The 18,454-nt window shown below is 37.1% G+C and overlaps 1 long non-coding RNA gene across 2 annotated transcripts in view; it reads right to left on the reverse strand.

The window, feature by feature from the left end:
* Nucleotides 1-18,454, reverse strand: part of LOC143646282 (uncharacterized) — a 169,580-nt gene that overhangs the window by 114,548 nt on the left and 36,578 nt on the right. Inside the window, exon 3 of one of the 2 annotated variants that reach the window (XR_013157444.1) lies at nt 11,851-12,042. The exons of the other annotated variant lie outside the window; for it this stretch is intronic. This is a non-coding gene — a long non-coding RNA (uncharacterized LOC143646282). Of the gene's footprint in view, nt 1-11,850; nt 12,043-18,454 lie in introns of those variants that run through there. 2 annotated transcript variants of the gene reach the window in all.

Genomic DNA, 18,454 nt, shown 5'->3' on the forward strand with positions numbered 1-18,454 from the left:
GCCCTCAGGCATGGCACTTGCTCTGGAGCTGTTGCACTCAAGAAGGTCTTCCAAGTTTTAATTAGCTAAGATCTGATGCCTATTGTGAAATAATTCAGCTATTTGGAATTAAATGGGAATGGGTACTTTGCTCTTAACAGGGATAAAATGCCTTTTAATTTGATTAAATAAGAATATAAAACGCTGGCCCTTCAAAAAGCATATCACAGTTCCACACAGTACATTCTTCTCAGATCTCCTATATCCCCAAATCATTTTAAGTATTTTTGTACAACTGCCCAGCTACTGAAAATTTATTGAATTAACTGAATCAATTTAATTGAAAGTTTTAAAGACATTTCAGTAAATAAGCGTAGCTGATGGGAAAAGTGAGTTTGAAATAGTTAAATAGCAAACCCCCAAACTACTTGCAACCAGTGGGGATAGGGTTGTGGTGAATGTTTGATATTGAAAGGTAGGCATATCGAAGCATGAATGGTTTTGTGCTTAGGAAAAGACTTCCAAATAGAATTAAACTTATGCTCAAATAGTAGGATACCTGAATCTCTCTGACAGAGAGGTCAGAGAACTAAAAGGCATTTTGAGAGCATATGAAATTGAGTGACTGAATGAAACAAAGCCATTCCTGGAGACAGATTCTATAGGAAATCTTTAAATCATAACGGAACCCTTTAAAATTTTAAACATGCCCTGCAGATTTAACCATGCACTGTAGATTGGCAGTAATAGATTCTAGTACAATTCAGGCTCTTAGCTCTGTTAATAAAATTGGCTATCACGTTGCCTTAAAGTTTGGCATTTGAGTTTTTTTAGACAGAAGGATGCGAAATTTGCTAAAGTTTGAGTTAAATGCTGTTATAAAATTAATACTCATTCAGAAGCAGATATTCATAGAGAATGGAAATATAAGGAAGAGAGGAAGTCAATGGACCAGATATTCATTATAAGCCAAAGGAAATAAAATATTCTGGAGAGATTTCAAACAGATATATGATTGCTTCATAGGAGGGAGACCATTTCATCGGAATAATATTTTCACATTTCATATTTCATAGTGCAAAATATGTGAAATGTGAATGGGTAGACATTCACAAATCTTTTGCTTATTTTTTCTCATACAATTACAAGTTTTAGAAGTCTAGGCATTTTAGGATAATTACCTTCGCTGTTGCAACATTTCAGAAATATTTGAGACCCTGTTATGTGTCCAAAAACTGTGTCAAAATCATTCTCAATAAATCTTGATCTGAAGTAACAGTGAAGGATTCCAAACCCCTTCCCCGTCTTTGATTTTAGATCCCCAGAGAAGATTATCATTCCTACATCAAATGACCTTCTCAAAATATTGCTTTTTGTTAGAATTTTGAGTAAGGAGCGACTTTAATAGCAAGCACAGAAATTTATTTCTATCCCATGGTATACTACAGCTATAAGCCTGTGTGGTCATTTTCCTCTATTGTCCAATGATTCATTTCAAGAAAGCTCAGCTGACTTATAAAATTTTTACTTGCTCCCCAAATATCTCCAGGTCTTTCTCTGTAACATATAGGGGTGATATTTCTGAAACATCATATTGTCTAAATTATTGTCCTTACTCCTTCAAACCCAGACATTTATACTCCTAAGAAACTTGTCCAGATTTCATTGTGTTCCATATCCAATAATGAGCAAGTCACTGTTCAAACAAATCTACAAACAAGAAATCACACCTAAAATGTACCTTTCATAAGTCTAACATGTAATCTATGTGTGATCTTGAGATATTGTCCTGTCTGACACCCCTTTGGCACCTCATCATCATACCTTTTATTAAAGACTCAACCCTAAAAGTTTCTAGTATGTTCTCTCATGATATGTGCTATAGTAGCTTAACAATCTTCAGTAACTACATGACTTTGAAACATAATTAATTATGCCAAACGAATTCTCTGCTAACCTTCTAAGTCATTCTCTCTCACGTATACCAATGTGTAAGCAGCTAGCATAGTTTTCCCTGTGTTCAATGACTTTTCTGTGGATTGCTTTTGTAAGTAACTCCTTATCTGCAGTCTTGAAGATTCCTCTTAATATTTTACTTTATTTTGGGAATTGTTGTGGTTTGCTTTCTAGGATTTTCCTCTTGCCTTCATTTACATTCCATTTGTCCTTAGTCACCATTCCTGAACCAGGCAAAACTAAAATATTCCTGTTTTTCCTGGTATGATCATTATTAACAACAAGGTTCTATGTGTGTGTAAGCATTAGTGTGTGTATGTATGGATGCATGTTTCATACATACATTATAATATGTATGTTAGCATATGTAAATGTTGTATATAATTGCTAGAATATTTAAATTGTTTGATATATGGGTATTTATGTATACAGGTGTATCAAAACTACATACACAAACACATATGTACATATTCCCCTTTTTATAACTGTGGAGATCTCTATAATTCTAAGCATTATCTAAATTGAGTCCCTCTTATTTTTCAGCTCAACCTGCAAATTTTTTTTCATTTTTTTTTTCATATTCCTAATGTTTTGACTATAAGACCTAAACTTGCCTCTGGCTTTCAAACTCATCCCCTTCCTCTTTAATCTTTAGGAAATTTGATTTCTAGTGATAGAATGCTCTCCATGTCTCTGTGTCTCTCTCAATAGCTGTAGGGTTTACTTGCATTTAGAGGAGATAGAACTAGATCTCAATAACTCCATTTCTCCTTAATGCCAGTCCTTTTGCTATATCTGAGCCTACAAGCCTTTACTGAAGATGTTCATATGACATTTTCCAGCTTTCATGACCCTGTCAAAGGTTTGGCTCTAATAGTTGGTAATTTTCTGACTACGACAACTTCAGGATTATTTTTATGGTCTGCTGGCCAAGTGAGCATCTGTATACTGCAAGTCTGGGGCACCAACAGCTCAGCCTTCCTTTCTTCTTGGACTCTAAGAAATAGTGCATAAATACAAATAACAAATCAAAGAATCACCTTCACATATGAACAAGGCAGTTGCCTTCTGGAGAAATGGGATTTAGATCTACTTATTCCAGCACCAATCTGAAGGCAATCAACCCTAAAGAGCAAGACTTGCCAATTCATCTCTTTGAATCTTGGCTTAAAAAAAGTACACATGAGGTAGCAAAGGCCTAATTAGATGAGCCCTGCAAGACAGCTGCTGGCATAGTGTCTGGAAATCCTTCTTAAAATCCTAGAGACAGATGGTAAAATAAAAAGTTGACCTTTTACATGTTTGCTCAATGAATGACAGGTTCTCAACGGTCAAATTATCTAATTCCTGGGTCACGGTGGCTGAGCAGGCAAGAACGCTTGCCTGCCCTGCCAGAGGACCTGGGTTCGATTCCCAGTGCCTGCCCATGTAAAAAAAAAAAAAAAAAAAAATATCTACTTCCCTATCATGTGGGAGAATGATAAGGGGCAAGGTTAGAAGCATAGTTTTTCCCCAATCTTTCCTGCATATTGAAATCACCTAGTGAACTTTTAAAGCTTTTGACATCCAGAACACAGACCAGGCCAAAATCATTTTTTCTGGGTGGAATTCAAGCATCAGTTTTTTTAAAGATTCCCCAGATGATGAAAAAATACAGCAAATTTAGGGAACCTAAGGCCTATATGTTTCTACCCTATAGTCTCCCTTCATGGAAGTTGGAAAAAAAAATCTCCTTTACAAGAATTTCAAGATTGAGGAAAATAACATTTTCCCCCCAGACACTGAATACTCAGTCTCTCTCAGTTACATATTCATTTTCTTTAAAATAGGAATAATAATGCCTTACCTCAGAGTTGCTTAAAAATTTAAGCTGCATACATTGTGCACTAAATCATCTTTCACATATTATGTAATCATTAGATGTCTTTCCTTTTTTGGAAAAGTACAGGGTATTGATCATTTAAATAAAAAATAAAGAACACTGCCTATTAATGTACGCTTATCCATTTGTCATAAATGTATATTTCCACACTTTTTAAATTCTCACTGTGTTTTATCAGCACCAGCTGGTGAACACTGAACTATAACTCTGTAGGTCTTAGGATTTATCAGTGTATGTTTCCAACCGTATCATCAAAATTTACTTCATGTAGCTATAAAATCAAAGGAAACAGGAAAAGTTGTACAATAGATAAAGCATTCATACAGATTAAGTTTACAGAATGTTTTATTTCAGGGACATTCATTGCATGCATTCTATGATTTAATGTAGAAATTAAAAATGAATTCCAAATGACAGGTAAAATGCAATAACACCCATCCTAGAAATTCAAGCAGTTGGGCTGCATTTCTTTTTACTGATTAATCCAATTAGTTAGCTGCATTTGGGAACTACAATGAAGAAATTTAAATTTTTTTATTTAGGTTCTTCTTTTTCCTTCTCTTCTGTCTCCCTTTTCCAGATAAAATGTGGTATTCACTGAGACCTGTGAACATTCTGAGTGAAATATCCCAAATATCTGGGAAAATGTCAATGTAAAATAAAGACACATATGGGCACTTTTGAGTTATGATTTAACATAAGTCATATAAAAATAAAGATTTTCATATCTGAGACGAGTATCAAGGCACAATTGAACAGCGCCTACCAATTTTTTGTCTGTCAAATCACTCAAAATCTGCACAATATTTTAGTCATGATTGAAACAGTCCTATCATTTTATATACATTTTATAATGTTCACTTTTACGTTTCATGAAAAAAGAATGCTTAATGTCAGCATGTAAAAGAAAAGCATCAAACTTTGATAATTCTATATCCAAGGAAGCCTGCATATTGGCATTCTGGGTCTGAAAAATTGCTCCCAAGTGAATTTTGCTTCCCATTTACTACACAGCAACCTTAGATAAAGATGAAATACAATCCTACTTTTTTTTTCATATTCCTAAGCCTAATTTTGCAGGGTTTTTTTTTGAAAAATCTACAGATTTTATTGAGATATATTCACACTCCATCCAAAGTATACGTCTCATAAAAATCTTGTGCCATCGTCACATTCAATTTTAGACCATTTTCTTTGCTGCAAAAAGAAAAATATCACATAAACACCAAAAAAGAAAATGCCAACCACCCTATATGCCTTATCCCCATTCATTATTGACCCCCCTAGTATTGGTAAACCTGTTACTATTAATGAAAGAGTATTAAGGTATTACTGTTAACTATTATCTATAGCTTTCACTAGGGTAATTTTTCCCCATATACCCCTCTATTATTAACTCTTTGTACAAGAGTGGTATATTTGTAGCTTATACAAAAACTTATATCTGTAGTGCTAATCAGTGACATACATGACTCTAACAGCCCCTTTCAACCAAATTCACCTACTATATGGTATTATAATACATAATCACAATAAGAAGCTAACATCACCTCTATCCATTCCCACACTCTTTTTTAGGTATGCTTTTGTGGCGGAGTCACATTTCATTATTTTTCCATGTGAGTATCCTGTTATTGCAGCACCATTTGTTGATTTTTTGTTTTGTTTGCTTGCTTGTTTGTTGGGAAGTGCATGGACTGGGAATTTCCCGCATGGCAAGTGAGAATTCTACTACTGAATTACCTTTGCACCCCCTCCATTCCCACACTTTTAAATTTAATCTCATTAACCATCCTGTACATATTAAGTAAAACCGCTCCCCCTTTTCTAGCTTCTATTTCTAAGTACTTTATAAGCAATATTTTAAGACTGAGTTTACATACTTTAGTTGTTCATATTAGTGAAATATATTTTCCTTCTGTGTCTGACTTATTTCATCTGGCAATATGTGCTCAAGGTTCATCCATGCTGTCACATGCTTCAGGAGGTTATTCCTTCTCACTGCTGCGTACTATTCCATCGTGTGTACACACACACACACACACACACACACATATTATCCACTCATCTGTTGATGGACACTTAGATTGTTTCCATCTTTTGACTATTGAGAATAATGCCATTGTAAACATCAGTGTGAAAATATCTACTTGTGTCCTGCCTTCAGATTTGGGTATAAACCGAGTAGCTGAATTGCTGGGTCATAGAACAACTCAGTAGTTCATTTTCTGAGGAACCACAAAACTGTGTTTCACAGTGGCTATACCATTTTACATTCCCGCCAGTAATGAATGTGCTCCTATTTCTCCAAATCCTGTCCAACATTTGTAGTTTCCTTTTTAATAGTGGCCGTTCTTACAGGTGTGAGATGATATCTCCTTGTGGTTTTGATTTGCATTTGCCTAATAGCTAATGAAGATGAACACCTTTTTATGTGATTTTAAGCCATTTGTATTTCCTCTTTGGAAAAATGTCTATTCATATGTTTTCCCCATTTTATAATAGATTTGTTGTCCTTTTATTATTGAGTTGTAGAATTTTGTTATATATACTGGATATCAAACCTCTATCAAATATGACTAGTAAATATTCTCTCCCATTGGGTTGGCTGTCTCTTTACCCTTTGACAAAGGCCTTTGAAGGACAGGAGTGTTCAACCTTGGGGTTTTCCATTTATCTACTTTTTTCTTTAGTTGCTTGTGCTTTGTGTATAGGATCTAAGAAGCTACCTCCTATTACTAGGTCTTGAAGACGTTTCCGTACATTTTCTTCTAGGACTTTTATAATTATGGATCTTATATTTAGGTCTTTGATCTATCTTGGGTTAATTTTTGTACAGAGTCTGAGGTAGGGATCCTCTTTCATTCCTGTGGATCTGGATATCCAATTCTCCCAGCACCACTAATAGAAAAGACTAGTCTGTCCTAGTTCAGCCCTTTCTTCCTTTTTAACGTAGGTGTTTGGAGCTATAAATTTCCATCTCAGCATCACCTTTGCTACATCCCATGGGTTTTGCTATGTTGTATTCTCATTTTCATTTGTCTCCAGATATTTACTGATTTCTCTTGCAATTTCTTCTTTGACTCGCTGGTTAAGAATGTGTTCTTTAACCTCTGTATATTTGTGAAAGTTCCAGTTCTTCAGTGGTTTTTGATTTCTAGCTTCATTCCACTATGATCAGAGAAAGGGCTTTGAATAATTTCAATCTTTTTTTAACTTATTTAGACCTGTTTTGTACCCCTAGCATATGCTCCGCTGGAGAATGTTCCATGAGCATTTGAAAAGAATGTATATTCTGGTTTTGGGGGGTGTAACAATCTATATACCTGTTAGCTCTAGTTCATTTATCATACTGTTTAGGTTCTCTATTTCCTTATTGCTCCTTTGTCTTGTTCTAACCATTGAAGATAGCGGTGTACTGAAGTCTCCCACTATTACTGTAGAAACATTTATTGTTTCCCTCAGTTTTGCCAGTGTTTACTGCATTACTTTGCAGCACCTTGATTGGGTGCATAAACATTTTTGATATTATTTCTTCTTGGTGAATTACTCCTTTTATTAAAATATTGTGTCCTTCCTTATCTCTTATGACTTTTTGCATTTAATGTCTATTTGTCTGATATTAGTGTAGATACCTCAGCTTTCTTTTGGTTTCCTCTTATGTGGAATATCTTTTATTCTTTCACTTTCAACTTGTTTGTATCTTTGGGTCTAAGAGGAGTCTTTATAAACAACATATAGATGGATCATATTTTTTTAAACCCATTCTGCCTGTTTCTTTTGACTGGGGAATTTAATCTACTAACATTCCAAGCAATTACTGTAAAGGCAGTTCTTGATCCCTATCCTTTAGTTTTTACTTGTTAGATCTTTTTTCTCTCTTTTTATGCTTTAAGTTACCTTTACTAATACAATTTCCATTCTGTACCCCCCTACTGACTTGTCTCTCCAACATTGTTTTTCAGCAGACAGAGCATCTTTTAGTATCTCTTGCAGGGCAGGTCTCTTGTTAACAAAATCTCTCAGCATTTGTTTTAACTGTGAAAATTTTAAATTCTTCCCCCCTTTTGAAGGACAGCTTTGCTGTAATAAGAATTCTTGGCTGGCAATTTTCCTCTTTCAGAAATTTAAGTGTATCATACCATTCTTCTCACCTCAATGGTGAGAAACCCGATGAGCAGTCAGTGCTTAGTCGTATGTGGTTTCCTTTCTGTGTGGTAAATTGCTTTGCTCTTGCTGTTTTCAGGACACTCTCCTTCTCTTCAGAATTTGACAGTCTGGTTAGTATGTGTCTAGAAGTGATTATCTGGATTTAGTCTACTTGGACTTTATTGGGCTTTTTGATTTGCATATTTATAACTTTTATATGGTTTGGGAAGTTTTCCCCAACTATCTCTTCAAACAATCCTAGCTTTTACTCTTCTTCTTTCGGGACACCAATAATTCTTATATTTGTGCGTTTCATTTGCCTGAGATCCACATTTTTCAATCTTCTTCACCATTTGGTCTTTTGCTCATTCGAATTCAATTGCTCTAATTAGCATATTGTTTCTTCTATCTCTTCAAATCTGCTGTTGTGTGTCTCTAGTATATTTTTAATTTGATCAACAGTATCATTTCTGTAAGATCTGCTATTTTTCTATTTATTCTTTAAAATTCTTTTTTATAAATATTTTCAATGAGCTATCTTCCCACACATACAGTCCATCCAAAGTATACAATCAGTGGCTCACATTATCATCACATAGTTGTGTATTCATCACGATGATCATTTTTAGAATGTTTGCATCATTCCAGAAAAGAAAAAAGGAAAAACTCACATATCCAATACCCTTTACCCCCCCTCTCTTTGACCACTAGTATTTCAATCTACCCAATTTTTTCACCCCTTTCTGCCCTCATTATTTACTAATTTTTTATTACTTTTTAAAATCTAGTATCTTCTTGATATCCTTCCTCCCTCTAGCCAACTCATTGAAGCTATTTAGGAGATTTATTGTTCCAAATTTTCAAATCTTGATTAGCTGCTCCAAACTCTGTGTCTCTTCCAGCTTTTTGAATTGGTCATTTGAATTGGCCGTATCTTTGTTCTCTTTCATGTGGGTTGTGATTTTGGTTGGTTTCTTGGCATTTGATTATCTTGATAAAGTTATTTGAATGTGGATTTCCTTAGGTCATCTAAGATTTTATAGTTACTTGGGTTTTCATTGAAGGACCTCCTTTGGCACTTGGTTTGTCAGTAATTCCCAGCCAACCAAGGCCGAGGCTACCACCCTCTTCAGAAGTTTATGAGAGGCTGGACAGAAAAGCGGTTTTTCCAGACTCCACTTTTCCCTGTCTTTCCAGCAGAATGGAGCTCTAGGGCCACCTCTGTACCACAACCCCGCCTCTCCCAGACCACAGCAGTCCTCTGGGCAGGGACCAAACCAAGCAAGGATCCGTCAAGATCACAGGCCTCTGGGCACACTGGAAGCCACCAGCTCCTGGTGTGGGGTTGGGCTCTGTGTATCTTGGCCACGACCTGGTTTGTGGGCACCGTGGGTCTGGCGATTCCCTGGCTCCTCTGTGGAAAGACCACGGTCTGTGGAACTAAGAGGTTCAACTTCCCCAGTTAGCAGCCTACCCAGGAGTGCCCTGTTTTACACCAGCCAGCAAGACCCAAAGTGGTGTTCACCCGTGGGCTTCAAGGGGTGGGGAAAAGGCATTTGGTGTTTCAAGTCAGCTCCCACCCTCATGCCCTCCTCTCTGCTCTTCAGCACAGTGGGTGCTCTAGGCCTCCAAGGAGAAAGGAAAGAGGCAGAACACATAGTGTTTCTCTTAATGGCCTATTATAGGATCAGCATGGATCTGTGTCTCCTCTCCTCCCAATGGTAGGGCCCTCAAACTCCCCCAAAACCAGGTGCTCACGGGGCCTGCCTTGGAAATGGGGGTAGGCACTAGGCACCTCAGCAAGATCTCTGTGTGTGGATATAATAAGTCTTCTGGCTCTTGGGTTCCCACAGGGGAATTCCAGGCAGTGGGACTGAGAGGGTTAAGCTCCCCAGCTTGCAGTGGAAGTGGGAGTGTGCTCCCCTCAGCCTCAGGGGTAGCAGTGACTGAGCACACTCACCCCGACTTCCTTACAGTATTTTCTCCACTTTTTCATTCTGATCTTCCCTATAACACATAGGGCCTTCTCTGGTCACTTGAACCCAGGAATGGCTGTCGCAGTCATTCTCCACCTTGTGTCTAGTTCTTCCACGGTAGAAGAGCGAGTTCTGCACCCATAAGCTTAGCTTTTAAAGTTTACATGATTGCATGGATAGAATGCAAGGATTCTGGCTTAATAATGAGTGCTGTTATCTCCCTGCTCTTCTACCCCAAAGGGGTGCATCACAGCTGCTTTCCCATTGAGCCAGGTCAGGGTCAGGCTGGGATTCCAGGATGCCATTGCTGGTTCAAAGACTTGAATTCCAAGGCAAAACCTATGTGTCCTCTGGAACTAGATGAAAATAATGTCACATTTATATATAAACCTACAGTTTATAACCAGCATAGTATCTATTTTAACCCCACAACAATTCCATGAAATTCATCCATAAATAATTGTTGAAAATGCAAATTTATTAAGCACTGTGCTTAGTTAGCACTGGGATTATGATGGTGAACAAGACAGTCCCTCTTAAGTAATTTACAAGCTACTTTTTCAGGGAGAGTGTATTAGAGAGTATACACTGTAATAACAAACTAATAAACTCGGTGGCTTGACCCATTTGTTAGCTCACAATTCTGTAAATCAGAATGCAAGGCCTACTGGGTTCTCAGCTTAGGGTCTCAAAAGGTCAAAAATCTGTGTGTTGACTACCCTGCGTTTTTCACAGGAGATTTTTGGCCAGAATCTGCTTCCAAGCATGTTAAAGTTGTTAGCAGAATTCAGATCCTACAGGGTTTTGACTATAGGATTGAGTTTCCTGTTTCCTTGCTGGCAGCCAGCTAGGGGCTGCTCTCCTGGATGCTGCATAGCCCCCTCCATCTTTAAAGCCTGCAGGGGTATGTTGAATCTTTCACAGTGTGGGATTTCTCTGACTTTTCATTCTACCATCATCCAGAAGAAAGCTCTGTTTTGAAAGGACTCTGCTGATCAGGGGAGGCTCACCTGGAATCTCCATTTTGTGATGACTCATCACACTCACCAGTTCCACTCACACTAAAAGGGGAGGATTATAAAAAAGTGACATCCCACTTTGTAATTCATCCCACAGTGGGATGCAACAATTTAACAGACATTTCAACATGAAATAATAAAATGCTAATAACAAAATAATTAGGCATATTGTCATTAATTACTATTGAGTATTAATGATTAAGTATTAAGGTTCAAGTATAAAGTATATAGAAAAAATAAAAAGGAAAAGATCAAATGCTCTCTTTGGAACTTTGGGAAATATATTCATGATATATTATTAAGGGAAAATGCATTTTACAAAACAGTATGGATAGTATAATTATTTGTGTGTATATAAAGAAATACTTAAGACAATTAACCAAGCTAAGTGGAATTAACAATAAGTCTATGTTTATTTAAATTTCCTAATTTCCCACATTAAGTGTGTGCACTTAGTACACTGGACAAGTATGACTTGTAGAATATAATCATAAAGCACTTTTGTCTCCCAATGTTAATTTAAATTTTTCAGTGGCACACATCCTTTCCCTTGGAAAACTCCTTTGAGTTTTCTGGTTACCACAAACACAAAACCTAGTTTCAATTTAGTCGTTGCGATATCAATATTCTGATATTTTTCAAAGTTATATCTTTTGCCTCTCCTAGTTAAGAATTACTACAGGCTAGAAATTCTTCAGTCGGTTGTGGGGAGAGGGTATGCTTGGCAACTTCTTTTTCTGCCTAGTGTTTCTTCATCTCCAGTCCCAGCTGAATCAAGGAGGTTCTGACCTTTACAGGATAGAGAACAGGGAGCAAGAGGAGGAAAGAGGGAAAGAAAACTGGTAGGTGAGTGATAACTTTTAATGAACCAGTATTGAATCTCTGAGCCTGGAAGATGCCTAAATTGTATCTGTTTTATGGATGCATTTGTAGGTCCTTTGGAGAATTTCCTTCACTGGGGATTGCTCATCTCAGGTTTCCCTGCATTTCTCCTCAGACTTCATCCTTAGGTAGTCTCCATTTTCAACTTTTGGAAATCAGGCAATTCTTCAGTATTTTTCTGCTGAGTTCTGTTCACCCACTGTGATGGATTAAATTTAACAGATTATAAGCGTCTCTCCCCAAAATTGCATGGCTCAAACCCCCTTCTATTCTCCAATTCTGAACTTTCTAGACTCTTGATGTGGGTAAGGTACTTAAAAGTCATTGAAGGTGTTTTTAATTATTTCCTTTGAAAACGTGTATCTTGTACAGGTACCTCATTTTAGAACATCTGACCTAAAGTATTTCCATGAAAAGACAACATTCAGTCACAACTTTCAACTTAAAATCATGTAGATTATTGTAGGAGGAAGAGTCTCTTTTAGACCGAGAATAGATTAACTCAATCAGCAGTGGTGTCAGGGCCATACAGACATCAAAACATGAGGAACAAGGGAGAAAAGAAGTCATTGGTCATGGCTTAGATTTGGAAAGCATTAAAGTAAAGCAGTGGGAATAAATGCTAGATTGTAAGAAGTTGAACAGGAATAGACAGTAAGGAAAAAGGAAAGGGATGCAGATAACTTTCTTCCTACAGTGGCTAGAAGAGGAAGCCTAATTTCACATACGATTGAAGAGAGTAGACTTTACCAGAGTCTCTAAGAAAAGACTTTGGACCCACTGGTTCCATTCTACCCCTTGTATATCTATTCAGTCCAGTAACCCATTTACTGGGATTTGCAAATGGATATTTTTTCTTTATTCAGAAACATGCAGGCTCTGCTGTGTAAAGAGAAGTATTTCTCTTTTTCCTAGCCCCATGGACACTCCATTAAACATAACCTGAATGAAATCAACCATACCAAAGAGCCAGCCATTCCACCCAGGAGAATTCTCTGTGAAACACTTTTGATTGCTATCATTTCATTAAGTAAGCCTTACAGATTGGTATGGAGAAGGGGTCAGGATGGAGAAAACAGAGCATGTCCCTGGTAACTAGTGAGAAATTGACCTAAAAACTAGATCAACAACTTTGAGAACTGTAGAGGCAAAAAGTGATTGATTTACCCGGAAAGAGACTTAGTATAACAGAGAACAGATACAGGCTCAGGCAGTCTGCTTTGGCAGAAAAGATGGAGAGCATCTCTTTCCCCAGAGTCATATGGCTCCTTCAGGATATTTTAACATAAAGCACACATGCACACACTGTAGAATTTAATGGGTCAGACCAATGACTAATAGCCCAATTTTCTCTAAAGTTCACAGCATCTTTCCCAATGCAACAACATGTTTTTGTAGCCAATAAATTCTTGATGTAGACTGCAAAAGAATGATCTAGGGAACTTTCATGTTACTGATGCTGTTAGATATTTTTCTTTGACATAAGGTACATTCTGTGGCCAGTAAGGATGCTAGAATGTCAGTGAGACTTATGGGACTTAGGAGCCAACTACTCACACCATATTTTAGTTTTAGTTTTCATTTTTCCTTCCTCCCTACCTTCCAAATCTTCCTGTGAACTCACAGTGCCTCTAAATACCCCAACTTTATCTCACCCAAAATTCTTAGGAAGAAAGACGTTCTAAAATTAAACAGTTTAAACCTAGGGAGGGATTATTATCTTCTTTCAAGTCATAGAAACATAAGCTAAAAGAAGATCTTGAGGGTGGGAACTATTTAGTTTTTGAGCTGAAATTTAATATCCCATCAAAAGCAGCAGAGAATTCAACATGGTATTCCCAAGATTAGGAGATTTAAATTGTTCCTTTTCCTCATACTATCAGTGCTTTCCCAGGCAGTTATTTCCCAGGTAGATAAAAAAAATTCCTCAGCTCATTAACTTTTATATTGTGTTTTTCACTATGTATTGCCCCTTCAGTAAAAACCACTCCCTGTGGTTTAAAGTTTGGGAAACAGATGATCCCATTCAGTGGCCTTTCCCACTGTTAAATGGCCATTAACCTGTTTCTGGAGGAAACACCAAACCCAGGGGAAGATAGAAAAGTTAATTGGTTTACACAAGGCCCTCTCTCCTATTTCACACCAACTTTTTTTTTCTAACTTTGCTTTAAAATTCTTGATAGTTTAGGTTTCATCTCTGAAGGATAACCTATTTCTCACTTGCCAGTCCCACTAATTTATACATAAAGTTATAGAACCCTGAATGGTATTACCTGAAGTTTTTTTGTGTGACTATAGAGAACCTCAAAAGAAAAATGTTCCATGTTGCATCCCTGGAGCCCAGTAACTCAGGAAACAAGCCTCTCACCACCAGCATGAGACAGGATGAAAAAATAAAAAGCAGCTGATCACATTAGGTAGAACATTAAGAATATTTGTTCTCACATTTTTCTCTTGTCTGGCTGTGCCAGTTTGAAAATATTATGTACCCCAGAAAGCCATGTTTTAATCTTGATTCAAACTTGTGAAGGAAGCTCTTTGTTTTACTGCTGATTCAATACTGTAGGTAGAAACTTTTGAGAAGATTATCTCCACAGAGATGCAACATGCCCAATTGTGGGTGTGATCTTTTGATTAGATGGAAATGTGACTCCACCCACTCCAGGTGGGTCCTGATTAGTTTACTGGAATCCTTTAAAAGAGGAAACATTTTGGAGAGTCAGAAATGACTGAAATGACAGAGCCAGCAGAAACTTTAGAGCAGAGCTGACACAGATGCCAAAACTTGGAGAAAAGAGACACAAATGCTTGGAGATGCTTGGAACCAGCAGATGTTTCCATGAGATGTTAAGCAAGCCAGAACCTGGAGAGAGCCAAGGGAAGCTAAGAGATTAAATCAAACCCCAGAGAAACAAAGTGAGGTGCCCCCACAGGAACAGAGGCTAAAGCAACAGAGCCCAGCAGCAAGGGACCAGCAGATAAGAGCCGTGTGACTACACATCTGATAAAAGTGTTCCTGACTCATCAGTCTTCCTTGAATTAAGGTATCTTTTCCTGGGTGCCTTAGTTTGGACATTTTTATAGGCTTAGAACTGTAAACTCATAACTTATTAAATTTCCCTTTTTAAAAGCTCTCCCAGTTCTGGTATATCACATTCTGGCGGTTTGCAAACTAACACACTGGCAAAGTAATAGATGATAATTGCCTGTAAACTACTCTTATTGGTATGCCAAGGGATCTCCGCAGATCTATAAAACAGTAATTATCTCTCCCGTTCAAGAAAGTATATAAGAATGTAGCTAAGTGGGAGCAAAGTTATCATCTTGGCAACTACAAGTATGCTTTGTTGCAAAAGATAACTTGTTAAAAGTTTGTTTATTAGTACTAACAAATTATTTGAGATGTACTTTGCAGTTCATTATACCCATTATCAAACTGCACAAACTTGGAAAAGGGTCCTGAATCTCTCCACGTTTCTGTTTGGCAAGATAGCACCCTCCCTGGATTCGTCTTTCCATCTTCCAGAAAGTTGGAGCTCTAATCTCCTGATGCACTACTCACATTCCCTTTGTTATTGTGAGTTTGCACTTTACAAAAAAAAACTATGATAGCATCATTGCAATGGGTTCTCAGGAAGGAGAGATTATAAATATTTGTGCTACTGTAAACTGAAAACCTGTGATACATTTTAGCAAACCACCAAACATTAGGAAATTTACCTTTAATGTTGGCACATGGCACAGTAGGCTTTAGCTATAAAAAAAAATCCTAATGTAATATTACATTTACTGATTAAGTGTGTATATTAATGCTCTTGGTAGAGACTACTGGTTGGCCATTTTCTTCTTTCTTTAATAAAAGAATTACCAAATTATAAGTGGATGCATGACCACCAAGAATAAAATCTCCCTTATAGCTGTGCATGCTTTGGGGAAATTTTATGGGAGAAGAAAATATGGGAGATTTTTGTTTTATAATTACAGAATGTGGGAGGCTTTTCTAGTATGATACAAAACCAAAATTTATAGAAAGACATAGTGATGACACTGGGAAAAGAACAAACTATGTCAAAAAGACAAAGAATAATGTGAGGAAATTATTTCTCAATCAATCTGAACAAATAATTTTTCTTAATACATTAACAACCTCAACATATTAGTAATAAAATGGCCAATAACTCAATATTAAAGTGGACAAATGCATAAATAGGAAATTCACAGGAGAATGAAAGTAACTAACTCTTAAACTTAGGCAAAAATGTTCCATCCATTTCTTGCAATAGAAATATGAATTTTTAAAGTAAAATGAACATAGGGCGGGCCACAGTGGCTCAGCGGCAGAATTCTCACCTGCCATGCCAGAGACCCAGGTTCAATTCCTGGCACCTGCCCATGCCAAAAAAAAAGAACATAAAACAACTTGTATATGCTTTAGCAAGGGTGTGGGAAGTTCTCTCTTAAAAACTGCTAGAGGAAAAATAAATTGGTAGAATGCCTATTGATATAATTTATCAATATTTGCACAGAATATCAGTGCTTATCTGCTTTTATACAGCAATTATGTGTCTACCAATGTAATTTTACTGCTGCAAAATTTTTTTCATACTAGATAACATATTCCTGCATTTTTTGTAATAACAGTTTAGAAATGCATTAAATGTCCATTAGGAAGTGAACTTTTAAACAGGTTATGACACATCTGTAAAATGAAGTACCATGTACCATTGAAAAGAGTAAATACAGGAATATTTCCAAAATATATTGGAAGCGAAAGTTAAAGGTCACTATGTATAATGTGCTATCAACACACATTAAAAAAGAATATCAAAAAGAATATTAAAGTATGTACATAAAATAGCCAAATTTGCCTCTGGGAAGGTGATTAGTGTGACAGAGTTACAGTGGAAACTGGGTGACTTCTTTTTTTTTGTTCTTTTAACATTTTTTTCCATGAACATATATTAACCATTCAATATATTTTTAATAAATTTTTTTCTCCCTAATTGGGACTATTCTCCTCTTTACTATCAACCAGGACATTTCCTCAGAGCTTCTGTCATTTTAATGCTCATTGGATTACTAATGCATTGGAGAAAGACATTGAACTGCCATTTCTTAGGCACAGCATTATTAAAAGTCCTTTGCAAAATGTGCTTTTGTACATTTAATTTTTGCAACAGATAAGGAAACTTGAGGGTGAGGAGGCTGGAAAGAAATTGCTATTTCTTGAATACTTGCAAAAGTCTAGGCTCATTACATAAATTCTCATAAGAGTTCTGCAATATAGGCCTTCTTGTCAATATTTTAAAAATGAGAAGGGAAAAGCACATGGTTATTAAAAATCTTGCCCAAAGTTATCCAAATAAAAAATCATCAGGACTGTAATTTGAACCCTGATTTGTTTTGAAACACTCAACAAGTCTTCACTAACAAAACAACTATTCACAATGGGTAAGTCATTTTCATGACTCAGCTTCTAAGACTGATAAATATCATGATGACCCTCAAAGAGTACAGAGTTACCTTATCTATTTTTTTCCCCAACCAATGCTGAACTTAATCTTTTTTGCTTCCCAGTTGAATTCACCAATGTTCAACTAGTTTCTTCTAGGCTTTCAAAATAATCATTTGTGGTAAGATGTTTATTGTACTTTATATGTTACTTAAACATAGTATGCCTCTAAAATATTCTTGTACCTGTGTCCTTGACATAAAGGTCTTAAAAATCCTACTATCTCTTGTCTAAAATACAAACTGGGAAGAAAATTTTTCAAGTACAAAGATGCCTGCTGAGATGTTACTCTTTCTCATCTTTCTTCTCTTCCTGAATAATTTTGTCCAAAAGTTTTGGGGGGTTCAAAGGTAGTTCGGTGGCAGAATTCTTGACTGCCATCTGGGTTTGATTTCTGGCCCACACTTCCCAAAAAAAACAGAAAAGCAAAACAAACAAAAAATTCAACGAACGATGCTGCAATAACGGGTAGCTCACATGGAAAAAATAATGAAATGTGACCCTGCTGTACAGTATACAAAAAAAAAAAAGCTATTAGTTTGGACTACTCTGGATGGCTTGGGGGTGGGAGCTATAATAGTCCAGGGCAAGGAGTGGGTAGCTGGGTTGAAGAGGGTGTCTGCGTGGGCTGCTAGAAGGAGGTCTGCTACACAGCATGAGAGCCTAAGTGGAGAGAAGCTGTTCCAGGTGGGCAGCCTGGTGCAGGGAATTGAAGAGTAGGTGTGGTAAGGCAGGTGCCTAAATAATAAAGAATCCCAGGGTGGGTAGTTGGAGCCTGAGAAGGGTACAGGGAGCATCTATGTAAGTGTGTGGTCCAGCGGGGATGGGGGACGGGTGTCATGAGCATAGTGAGGTCAAAACAATATTTGTGTGGAGGGTTGAGTGGGAGGGAAGGAAAGGAACAGCACGGATGTTGAAGCCCCAAGAAGGGTTAAGAGAAAGAACCCCATGCTGGGAGGGGCTGGCCTGGCATGAGGAGTCAGAGCCCAAGAGTGGTGAGAATAAGTGTGCAGCCCTGACGTAGGAGAGGGCTTCGAGTGTTCCAGGAATAGAGAGGAGGCATCCTGGTTAGAATAGAGAGCAAGGGAGAATGGAGTAG

The sequence above is a fragment of the Tamandua tetradactyla genome, chromosome 9, assembly GCF_023851605.1.
Source record: "Tamandua tetradactyla isolate mTamTet1 chromosome 9, mTamTet1.pri, whole genome shotgun sequence".
NCBI classification, from domain to species: domain Eukaryota; kingdom Metazoa; phylum Chordata; class Mammalia; order Pilosa; family Myrmecophagidae; genus Tamandua; species Tamandua tetradactyla.